Source organism: Eptatretus burgeri, chromosome 6 (genome assembly GCF_056783735.1).
Source record: "Eptatretus burgeri isolate ZD-2024b chromosome 6, Ebu_testis_v1, whole genome shotgun sequence".
In the NCBI taxonomy this organism is placed as follows: domain Eukaryota; kingdom Metazoa; phylum Chordata; class Myxini; order Myxiniformes; family Myxinidae; genus Eptatretus; species Eptatretus burgeri.
In genome coordinates this window covers 40,185,223-40,198,181 of record NC_140966.1, presented here as the reverse complement: position 1 = coordinate 40,198,181, position 12,959 = coordinate 40,185,223, and positions in this window count along the sequence as shown.

Below are 12,959 nucleotides of genomic sequence, written 5' to 3'. Positions count from 1 at the left end.
AGAGCAACATCCGCAGGTCGTGTGGACACTGAACTCGTCAAACAGGTGAGTGAGATTGTGTCCTATTGGAGGGAGGTGCTGAAACGAAGTGTGAGCGTGATATCGTTTCTCGCTGAGCGTGGTCTAGCATTCCGTGGATCGGATGAAATTGTGAGGTCACGGACGAATTGTAACGACCTTGGTTTAATGGAATTACTTGCAGTATACGATCCATTTTTGGTGCAGCACATTCAGAAATATGCCAACCAAGGTAGTGGCCACACCAACTACTTATCATCTACGACATGTGAAGAGTTAGTCTCCATCATCGGAAAATCTGTTCTGGATAACATCGTCGCTCGTGTGAAAGAGGAAAAATACTTCTCTGTGTCAGTCGAGTCGACTCCTGACATAAACCACATCGACCAGCTCACAATTATTCTACAATACATCGAGAACGAGGCTCCAGTGGAGCGTTTCATGACCTTTCTGAGCAACACAGGACACAATGGACTCCAGCAAGTGACGGCATTACTGGATTTTTTGAAAGCCACTGGATTGGACATCACTTACCGCCGAGGACAATCTTACGATAATTTACCTAATATGAGTGGCCAATACAACGGGATGCAGGGAATGGTCAAACAAGAGAACCCTCTCGCAATATTTGTGCAATGCGTGACGCACTCACTGAACTTAGTCGATCAGTCGGCCGTGGGATGCTGTAGACCTGCAGCAGCATTCTTTGAATTCGTGGAACAAGTGTATGTATTTTTTACAGCTTCCACGTCGCGCTAAGCCAGATTATTTGACGCCCTGAACGCGAAAGGTCTGCAAGTACCAAAAGCCTCAGCTACACTCGCTGGTTGGCTCATTCTGATACAACCCAAGCTCTTGTAGACGGTTACAGCGAAATCATGGATGTCCTCGATGAAATCACAAATGATGAACAACTGAATAGTGAAACAAGAAACACCGCCGAGACGCCTCACCAAACGATGTGCATGCTTGAGATAAGGTTCTATGCTGGTTTCTGGTCTACTGTCCTTGGTAGATTTGATCGTACGAGTAAAGCCCTTCAGTCGCAAGCTACCGATCTCAACACAGCCATGCAGCTCCTCAAGTCACTGGCGAGCTTCGTGCAGTCATTACGTGATCAGTTTGATACATTCGTTGTTGACGGAGTGGAGTGCTCAGGTACGGAGGAATTCACTCGCGGATCGCGTAGACGAAAGCGTAATGTCCGCCTCACTCCCTTGGACTACGGACATACTCCAGAAGTAGAACTAGATGCCAAGGAGTCCTTTCGCATCAGTGGATACGTTGCAGTGATCGACGTCCTGCTGTCGCAGTTGGAAAAGCGTACAAACGCTTACAGCGAGATGAGCTACAGATTTGGATTCCTGCGTGCTCTTGTTCAACTCGAAGTGGAGCAGATTCGAGACTCGTGCTCGAAGCTCGTCGAGCTGTATCGGGAAGATCTATCACCTGACCTCACAGAAGAAATGATTCAGTTCCAAGCCATGATGAAGGAGTCAGAGCCAGACTCGGGCCGTACTGAACTCGAGATGTACAGTTTTCTAATCGAGCGAAAACTCACCGATACTTTCCCAAACGTGGAAGTGCTGCTTCGGATTTACTTCTCACTGATGGTGTCGAACTGCTCTGGGGAGCGCTCGTTTTCGAAACTCAAGCTTATCAAGAACCATCTTCACTCCACGATGGGGCAGCAGAGACTGGTCAATCTGACCATCATTTCAACCGAATCCGATGTGCTCAATTCCATGCAGGTTGACAGTATCATATCCGAGTTCGCTGCCGCGAAGTCGCGCAGAAATCTTGTCCATTGATTAAGGCACCGTGTGTATGTTCATTGATGTGGATGACACTGCCGTATATTTGCGGTCGCTGGAAGTCGGCTATTAATCATCATTTCGGATTTCTCTTACCCAGAGGGTTTTTAGAAGTTAGAAGATCTTTAGTCGAAGTTCGTGGTATGATTAATGACAGTGCGTCGTTTGTTATTTTCTTATATTGGTCCATCTCTATCTCTTACTCTTGCAGCAACAGCATTTTTGTGATGTGATTTTAGAATGAGCTCAGAGATAAGTCACCAGCCATATCAAAAACAATCCGTCCATCTTGTCATATTGTCAGATTTAATTATAATTTGTGAACATATATGCCAAATCATTCCTGATCAGGATCTGCCAAGTCTATAGATACAAGTTCTGTTGTTGATGAAAAGCAGTTATAATTTAAGTTGTTGATTAATCTCCAAATTTGGGGTCCCCCCACAATCATTGTGCCCACGGCCCCCCACATGGTAAATATGGCCCTGCCCTCGGGTACCGCCATGACCGAGCAAAGCGCGTGATGAGCTTTCGGCGGTAACTTTCCATGGTGTTTCCAGACTGTGCGGAGGATACGAGTTTAAAGGTTTCTTTTCAGATTAAAATTGATATTTATGATTACCATGTGTATGCTTCATCAGCGACTTTAACATGTTTTCTTTGTGGAGCCTTTGGGCATTTAAAAAGATTTTGTCCGAAAGCTTCTTGTTCCAAGTGTGGGGAATCGGGACACGTTGATTTAGATTGTAAAGCTGTTAATGACCCACAACTTGTATGGTGGGGGAGGTGATGCCCAGTGAAGCCAACATTCCTGCTCATACTGTTCCCTTACATAATGAGGATGGTCAGGATGATTTTGTTAACGTGTCAAAAAAACGTAGAGCGTCTGCTCCTCGTGACCCCACTAGCTCTCCCAAGGTAGTCGTACTGGACACGGTTGTTCTGGTAACTGAAGAAACTAATGGGAATGAAAAAAAAATGATTAAATGGTTTCCGATAACGAACATGTACTTCAAAGTGTACAGTGTGATCCGGGTCCTTCAGATAGCGGTGAAGTGTCTCTTGGTGTTACTGAACCGTGTGTAGAATGTCGGGAGGTATCAGCGCTAGTTTTTCCTGAGACAGACCAAAATAGTGTTGCGGCTCCATTCGATGTTCCTGCCCAAACAAATGATCAACATACAGTTTGTGAGGCCCCGGTAGAGGTGCCCGATGTAGTTGTACAAGATTGTGGATTCGAGGCCCTATCTCATGTTGATGAAAGTGTAAAACAGGACTCACAAAGTACCACCGTACATCACTCGGTGCCCCTCTTAGACGTGTCTGTAAACGAGCTAGTAAAGGTCCAGGGTGATACTTACGAACCTAGTGGAAGGTTATCTGGGCTGTCTGCTTCAGATGATGATGACATGGAGGTGACTGATCTGTCACAGTCATCCTCTGATCATTTACAGATATCCCCCTAGGTTATTGTATCCTTTCTGATTGAGACGTTTCTGCAGCGGAATGTTATCATTCATAAACATTTTCCTGACTTGCTTTCCTTCATGCAGACTGCAAAGTGTATAATTAGGAATTCTAAAGATTTTGAAATTACAAAACCACAAATTCACAGACTGAGCAAATTTATTACAAAAGCAGGGTTAGAATGTTCTCAGCAGCTGCCAAACCCCCCTGACACGGGATGAAAAGGAAGGAAGTGCTTTTTGGCACCTTAAACATTAATGGGGGTGGTGCTAACCATTTGCGTCGGATCCAAGTTAAAAACTTATTGCTTCCGAAACATGTGGATGTCTGTTTATTGCAAGAAACATACATAACATAAACTTCACAGTCTGACTGGCTCTGCCTTAATAAGGGGCTTTGTTTCTTTAGCAATCTGTCTTCTGTCTTGGTGGGTGTTGCTTTTTTGCTTCATCCAGGTTTTGTTCCTGACTCACATAGTTTTCTTGAAATAGTTAAAGGACACGTAGCATCCTTACAGTTGGTGGATCAAGGATTTCACCTCACCTGACTTAATGTCTACGCTACGAGTGAGAGCGGGGCTCGTAAAGAGTTTTTCACACATCTGGCTCGTAACCTTTTTACTTTAGTCTTTGATCATTGTATTTGTATCGGAGGAGATTTCAATTGCATGTTTGAACCTAATTTGAATAGAAACACACCAGAACCACATCCTGAATCTCATAAAGACATATCTTGTTGTTTTTCATCACCTGGTCTACTCGATGCTTGGCGCATGCAGCACCGTACAGCATCTCAGTATACTTGGTGCCAGTGTGCTAACTGGCTGATAACACTTCCAAGGCTGGATAGATGGTATATTATCTCCACTTTTAGAAAAGTACTTGTGTCTTGTAATCTCTTTCCTTCTACTTTTTCTGATTATCACCTGATAGTGCTTGGTTTATCCTCTTCTCAGTTAACTCATAAAATTGTGTATTGGACCTTCAATACCAGCCTGTTAGAGGATTGTTTTTTTTACTGATGCTTTTCATAGTTTTATGGAAAAACTTATCCAAAGTAAACCTTATTCTTCTATCCAGTTATGGTGGGACAATGCGAAAGCTCAAATTCACGTTTTCTGTCAATGTTATAAGTCCTTTTCTACGAGTAAGAATAAAATTGCTGTTTCACTCTTGGAAACTGAAATTTTGCAGTTGGAGGAAGACTTAGCTAAAGCTCAAAATGACAGGAAACTTTGGTTATTATTGGAAAAAAAGCTTATCTTAGAGAATTTATTCATGAAAAAGTAATGGGGATGTCAGTTAGACTCAGAATCCAAAATGTGAAGTTTTCGGACACTCCAAATAAAAGTTTTTTTCTTTTCCAGTTTAGAAGGGGTTAAGAAATCCCAAAGGCAGATTTTCTCTTTGTTAGATGCTGAAGGGAATATTACACAAAATGAGAGTGACGTCAAAAGACTTTTGAAAAATTATTTTTCTGATTTATTTGCAAAGGAATGTGTATGTAAAGACTGTGTTGATGAGATGACAAATCATGTTCCTTCTTCGAGTTGTGGTCAGCGTCAAGCTCTTGAAAAGCCGCTTACCCTGGAGGAACTCAGCATAGCTCTGAATAGCTTTGAGCGTGGGAAAGCCCCTGGAATCGACGGACTTCCAGTGGAATTTTTTACAGCATTTTGCGACATCTTAGGTCCAGAAGTACTGTTGGTTCTGCAAGAAAGTTTACTTTCTGGCATACTGCCTATCAGCTGTTGAAGAGCGGTGGTTTGTCTTCTCTCAAAAATCGACGATCTCCATCAAATGAAGAACTGGCGCCCGATTTCATTACTATGTTCTGACTACAAACTATTTTCCAAATTGTTGGCCAATCGGCTAAAACTTGTCATCGGGACTCTCGTTCACCTTGACCAGAGAGGGCTACTGTGTTCCAGGGAGATCAATCTCTGATAACATTTTTTAAAGTAGAGATTTGATTGATTGTGTCCTTAAAGAGGAAGAAGGGGTTGGTTTGATTTTCCTTGATGTCAAATTGGCAAAAGAGTAAAGCTCTGTGGGTGTCCTCAGCTCAATGTACATCCGGTGGGCTTTCCTTAGCGCCACCTCAGTCTCTTCCGAAAGATCGAAGGTGGACGAGAGAGGGGGTGAAATACTTCGGTGTTTATCTTGACCCTTATCGGTACTCCCTTATTAACTGGGAAGGAGTGGTAGATCACGTAACCAAACGTCTTAAAAAAATGGAAAAGGTTCCTTCCGCAAATATCTTTCAGAGGTCGTATACTAATAATTATTAATACCTTAGTTACCTCTGTCTTGTGGCACAAATTCATCTGTTTACAGTCACCAGATATCTTGCTTAAAGAGATTCAACAGATACTGGTAAACCTTTTTTAGAATGGTCATCATTGGTTGCAGTCAGACTTACTCCGTCGCCCCTTGTCTGATGGTGGCTAAGGGCTCATTGACGTAAAGTGTCGTCTGATGGCCTTTCGGCTGAAGTCGATACAACGAGTGATCAATGTGGAAAAACTGCCCTGGCACCCCGAAGCACAACGAATATTGAGACAAGCTGGATTGCTCGGCTACGGCCTTGAGTTATTCCTAATTGAATCAAAAAAGATTGACACGTCTCATCTTCCTCTATTTTACCAGAGTCTGTTGAATGTTTGGAAAGCAGTGGTGGTGACCCGCCAGAAGGATTTGTATGATATTAAAATGTTTGAGGGAGAACCTCTATTCCTCAACCCACTCTTTCCCAATGTTCCCAAAAGCCGTTGTTTTTCACAAAACTTCATTTCAGCTGGTATCAAAAATGTTTGGCATCTTTGTGACGCATCCAACTGTTGCTGGAAATCTGTTAAAGAAATTGCTGAAATCACTGGCACCAGGTCATTAAGAGCTGTAGGTAAAGTACTTGTAGATGTCATCCGTACATCCTTTAAACTTGGGTGCAGTGGAGTACTGAGGTCAAATGGATACCCAATAAGCCTTCACTTCCGAGCTTACTTGTCCAATTCACTATTTTTACTCCATCTCCAGTCAGTATTGGCTCTTGTTTATTTAGTAATCTTGACAGTACATCTATTTATCGTTTCTGTCTTTCTGTTATTAATATAAACCAGCTGAAACCCCGTCAGACGGATTCCGTTCCACGACTCCAATATGACAACCAGTGGCGGCTCTTGCAAGAGCCGGATCCCAGTCGATGTACTCCATGGCCTTACCTAATGAGGCCTACAAAACGTCCTTGTACACGACATTTTTTGGTGTACACTACTCCTTGTGAAGAAGTCCCCTGATTTGTGTACGTGTCTACTTTGACGTTTGAACACCGTGTCAAAACTTCTCAGGTCACAGTACAGAGAAAAACGTGACGCGACCACGAGGAGGAACACAAAATTGGTGCTTCAGTATTAATATATAGATACAATGTTTCTTGTTACATTTTTTGTGTCAAATTCACATTCTGAGGTAGTCAGCATGTGCAGAAGAGGGTTTTGCATTGCAGACGCTATTTTCGAGGAGTGGAACTACACCTCTCAGCAGTAACAGTCTGTCGACGATAGACGTATTGACGTCAGCGAATGACCGATGATGTCATGATGACCTGACACTTCTCAGTGGTGACGTCACACATCGCCATGTAAACGAATGTAAAACGAAAAGTGTTTATTCTGCTTCAGAGTTGAAGCTTGACTATTGCCACGATGTGCGATGCACTCTTTCAGGTACGAAGTTTCTTTCAGTCCAGGTCACAGTACCGAGAAAAACGTGACTCGACCGCTAGGAGGAGCACAAAATTGGTCCTTCAGTATTAATATATAGATACCTCTGCAGTCGGAGTACTGAGATGGAAAACGCTTTTGCCGTATGCCACCCCTTCTGAACCTGCATGGGAATCAATGTATTGCACACCAATAACCAAAAGGTCAGGTGACTTGCAATGGAGACTTGCTCACTGATCACTGCCAAGAAACACTTTTGTCAACTGAATTGATGTTGCTGCATCAGTGCTTTGTCCTTTTTGTAACATCACTGAAGTTTTGTTCCACTAGTTTAAAACTACTAAAGCTAGTATATATAAGCTTTTACGAAATCACGCGTGATTCTTGTAATCAAAACATACAAAATGGCGGCTGTCTCAGCCGTCTCAACGAAGGTTGAATTCTGTGCTAAAATCACCCAAAATTCGTCTAAAACTGGTAAAAAAAAAAAACCACTAAAACATGGATTAGCCGCAGTGGCTAATGGGTGGTTTAAAATATTAGCCACAGGTAAGGGGGATTCGCCCTGTGGCGAGCGGCAGCGCACACCCAGAATTCCAATCTTGGGAAAAAACAGCTTTCAAACTCTTGGGAAACAGATGTTTCCCTTGGGAAAATTCAAACCTTGGGATTAATTAATAATTTGAACAATTAATTCAAACCTTGGGAAAAAACAGCTTTCAAACCCTTGGGAAACGGCTGTTTCCCTTGGGAAAATTAAAACCTTGGGATTAATTAATAATTTGAACAATTAATTCAAACCTTGGAAAAAAACAGCTTTCAAACCTTGGGAAACACTTGGGAAACAGCTGAAACGGATGAAGAACGATATCAAACCTTGAAAAGGCACATACTCAGGTCCCCAGCGTCAATTGTGATGTCATACCAAACGAAGAAGTGACGTCAATCGTGCAAAAAAAAGAATTGTGACGTCATTCATGATGTCATAGCACCGTGTGCTGCCATTGGTTGGCAATAAATGGCCATAACTTGGGAACTGCTTGTCTGATTAATATCAAACCTTGAAACAGCACATCCTCGGATCCCCGGCAATATTCCTGGCAAGTTTCAATTAGATCGGACTGGTATTTGTCGAGAAACGGCGGTCGCAGACACGCACACACACACACATACAGACAGACACACAGAGATTGCTGGAATTATAGATAGATGGATATATTGATTGTGTACAATTGTGCCCCCTTTTTCCTTTATTGAACAATATATTTAATCAGGTAAATGTCCCCTTTTCACTCCGGTTGTTTATTTTTGACCTCAGAGTCAATTCAGGTAATGAAAAATTGTTGATGTTTTTGAACAATGTCCTATCAGAGGCAAAATTAGTGATCTACCTGTCGAGAAAAGCCAAAATGAAAGGCAAACCCTATGAGCAATGTAATGTGATTTTGCATTTCCAATCCCTGGTTTCAACTCGTTTGAAACTAAAATTTAATTACAACAGAAATAATGCAAATATATTAATACTTTTGTTGAAACTTGGTGTGTTGGCAAGATGTGCAACGTAAACGAAAATGTATTAGAAATTTACGTGTAGTTTTTATTTCCTTGTGTCTGAAATTTTCTTGATTTGAATTGCCTTTTTTTGGTGTTTCTATGACTGTTGATTTCTCTTTGAAACTTGTTTTTGGTTTACTCCTTTGATTTTTTTGTATTTTTATAATAAAAGGAGTCAAAAGTCAAGTTTCTGTCTCTCTGTCTCTCTGTCTCTCCCTCTGTTTCTCTCTCACTCGTGGCACTGGCTTCACAAAGATGGCCGTACACCATCTTGGATGTGGAGGATCTCTGGGTTGCTCATGGGAGATCAATCAGCTGTCTCCATGTCACAGGCCTGTTCGAGAGAACTGTCTGGGGCTATACAACAACGACGACTTGCTCACTATTTGTAGGCAAGCTTATTCTAAGGCTTACCTTGTACCTTTGAGAGATATATAGCATGGCTCAAAGTTAAAAAAAACACCACGCAGACTTGTAGTTTTCTCTTCACAATCTTAATAATGCTGTTTTATTTTCTTTTTTAGGCCTTGGTGATACTAATCCTCTGCACTGAAAGGAAGCAGTTGAAGGTAATCTTTGGTATACAGCCTCTGAACCATGTAACATTGCCATGTCACAGGGATCTGAAAAAGATATGGTGTTAAGAATTCATCTTCTTCAGTATACAGCCTCTGAAACACATACACAACTCTGATTGAATGCAAAATGCTCGTGGCCTTTACTTCACCATCTGGCTCTGGTGAGCCAGACATATGGTGGAGAGTTTGGGACAGGTTGTTCAATATAGAATTCATCCTGCTCAGCAGACTGTATTTAAAACAACAAGACAAAAAGTGTGTTTTATAATTAGAATTCAGACAAGTTGGATTACCAATTTGTCACTTTGTGAATAGCACCTCCACTCTGACGTGAAAGAGGAGCTTTAAATCATGAATTGTGAAGAGGCCTAAAATATACTGCATGAAACTTGGGAGAAATCATGGCAATAATGGCAATTAAAAACAAACGATATCAGTAGACTATTGCCAAATCAGCACAGGAATTTGAACTAATGGTTGAAGCATCATGAGCCATGTTCTCAAAATGAAATCCAAGCACACTACCCCAAAACTGTGTTTTCAAAAAAAATTGTCATTCTCATTCCGTTTCTTAAAATAAATTCCTAAAATCAGATGTCAAGCCATATTTCTATAAAGTCCTGCATGCACATATATAACAACAAGATATTATTCACAGGAGAAAATAATAGACCTGGCAAATTTCCAAATCTCACATATGCTATTGATGAATGAACATGCCATACTGCACGTCCACTTGGTAGGTAAGAAAGGCATGAAATATAAAGAGAAATTTGAAAATCTGTTACACAGGAGTGCACTATATCTCGGTTCATAAGGGGCCACGCTCAAGCTTTGTTTAACATTCTGCTCAGGGGGAAGCGAATGACACACAGGCCCATTTGATTCCCTTGTTTTCAGCACAAGACCTGGCCAGAGGCACTTTATGTTTGCGGTGCACCATGGGCTCCCAATGTGGTGTTTAAATTGTGCTATCTATAAGAATGGCCATTCACCCTGCACAGTGTCAAACAAAACTGCAACAACATTACCTGACTGTACTTTTCCTACCTCTTCATTCTGGCCATTTTTAATATTTCTCAGATCTCCATTGATCTGCGGAGAGAAGTAAATTGAATGTAAGCATTGTCCTTTACTTTTTGAATATGGGTACTGGAAAATATTGATTTCTATCCAAACAAAACTGTCACTGTCACTGTTTTTTTATCCAAAGCACTATCACTGTTAACCTTTGGAAATGTTAATAGTCCTTTTCAATGAGTTGGTCAGTTGTGATATTGTCATATGATCTATTCTCTGTTTGGGTGTTTCTTGAGAGGGGTGTCCTTTGGCCAACGCATTCTTGTCATCTTTAATTGGCCATTTTCGTTGAGTGTGAAGCAAGCCCAGGCCACGAATGTCGACACCAAAAACGTTGCGCATTGTTTCAACAGAAAAAAAGGGGAAAGGTTCCTGGCAGTTCCTGATTCATGAAAAATGCCGCAAATGGCAAAGCTGTGAATGTCGCACATTGTTTCAATGGAAAATGAGGATAGGTTCCCAGTGGTTTCTGAAGCAGGATTGTTGAAGCAGGTTGCAGTTTATAAACTGCAAATACGCGGGGCCTGCGAATAGCGAATCCATGAATAATGGGGTCTGACGGTATTGTATATTGTATTTCGAAATGGACATTCAAAAAGGCATAACATTAAAGTCATATGATGCAATTTAATGCAACAATACCGAGTAGAGGATAAATGGGGCTTCTGAGGCAGCCATTCAAATGAATTAGGGAAAAGGGAAAAACGTTCTCACTTAAGCCCCAAAAGCCCAAAATAGGACACTGATTTTCTCCCCCTCCCATACAAGCAAATGTAAAATTGAGACACTCATTAAAGCACTTATTTCCTTTGATATTTTCATTCCATTCAAAGAGCGAACCAATTAATATTTGTCCATGTTCTACTTTGGGGAATAACTTAATTTTTCTATTACATTTATCACCATCGAGTATATTCACAAAGATTACTTTGGAACTTAGTTCTTGGTTTAAATGTCTTTGTTGAGCAGAAATGAAATGATAAACTTCTCTCAATGCTCTTGTTTGACCACCTCCTGAGCCATATATCATTTTGAGATTGCAGTAAATTGTTTTTCTATTGTCAATTGATAACCATCAAAGTTTTCAGTCCATTCAAGGATATTAATTTTTTTCTTTACATCCTTCAACTTATTTGTAATTAAATTTATCCGCTTATTTGTTTTATCTACTTTTACCCTGGTTATTTCTTCAATAAGACTTATTTGATATTTCTCACATTCTTTATGTTTTCCATTTAAATACCAAGGCTGATTACATCTCCACTCTTTGGTTTGGTTATTGCTTTGTTCTATCATCTATAAATCAGTAAAAAGACGGCGGTAGCCCGTTAAAATCCCCAACCCAATATCTTAACACTTGTACTTATAACCTACCCCCTAAAAGGCTACCCCCTAAATGACAGGAACCATAAGGGAGACTATTGATTCCATTCTCCAAAATATATCTTTTATCATCAAAAGCTCCTAATGCTTTCTTATTTATCTCTTCTGTATATAATTGATGTTTATAACTTCTTATTGTATTCATTTTTCTGTACTCTTCCTTCTTTAAGGTTAAACAGTTGTAATAATGTTTAAAGTTTATTGTTTCCTTGATTATATTTTTCTTTATTCCCTTTAGCTTCTTATCACACCTTTTAATGTTATTATTATTAATATACGTAAAAGCATAACACTTTGATATCAATTCTATAAATTCACTCATGACCTTCCCACCCAATTCATCTTTAAACTTACCAATAACCTTTTTATTCTTTGATGAAAACAACACATCACCTGACTTATAATTACTTGTATCATATATATATATATATATATATATATATATATATATATATATATATATATATATATATATATATATATATATATATATATATCAATCATATCCTCATATACATCACTTGTCTTAATTTCTAATATAAAACTATCTGTGTCCATATATAACAATGACACATTATCCTTATACTTTGATTTTAAATTATTATGGTAATAGTCACACATTAACGACTTTGACAAGTCAAGAATTGATGTTCCTATATAAATAGGTTTATCCGAACCTGGTGTTGGCGCAGTGGTTAGGGCAGCGGCTTGGGATCCAAAAGGTCCTGAGTTCAAGCCCCGTTGGGCCACTGAATTAATACACCAGGGGGTTGACTCAGCCTGTCATCCTTCCGAGGTCGGCGAAATGAGTACCAGTATACTGGGCCGGTGTATACCCTGGTTAAAATAGGTGTACCATATCCCTGTGTCGTAAGAGGCGACCAGGGTTGTGTCAGGAAGGGCATCCGGCGTAAAACATGTGCCAAATCACTATGCGGATCATACGGATGATCCGCTGTGGCAACCCCTAACGGGAGCAGCCGAAAGAAGAAGAAGCTATAAATAGGTTTATCCATTTCAATACTCTCTTGTTTCAAATGAATAGCACAAAAGTTCTCTGAAAACACCTCCGCTCATTCAAAACTTTGTCTATTGATTAACTTTGAAGCCTGTTTCCAAGATGTAGCAAGTCTTATGTTTTGTCGATTCCTAACATTTTCCATAGTCTTTCCAAATACAGCATTATTCATTAATTTATAATGTTCTAAAATTTCTGTTCTCAAAGTTAATTTCTAAAAGTAAATTTCATTAATTTACTGTTCTAAAAGTTTCAAACACATCAGCCAATAACAATACATCAGTTTTAAGATACAAATCATGATATTCTCCAACATTCTTTATATT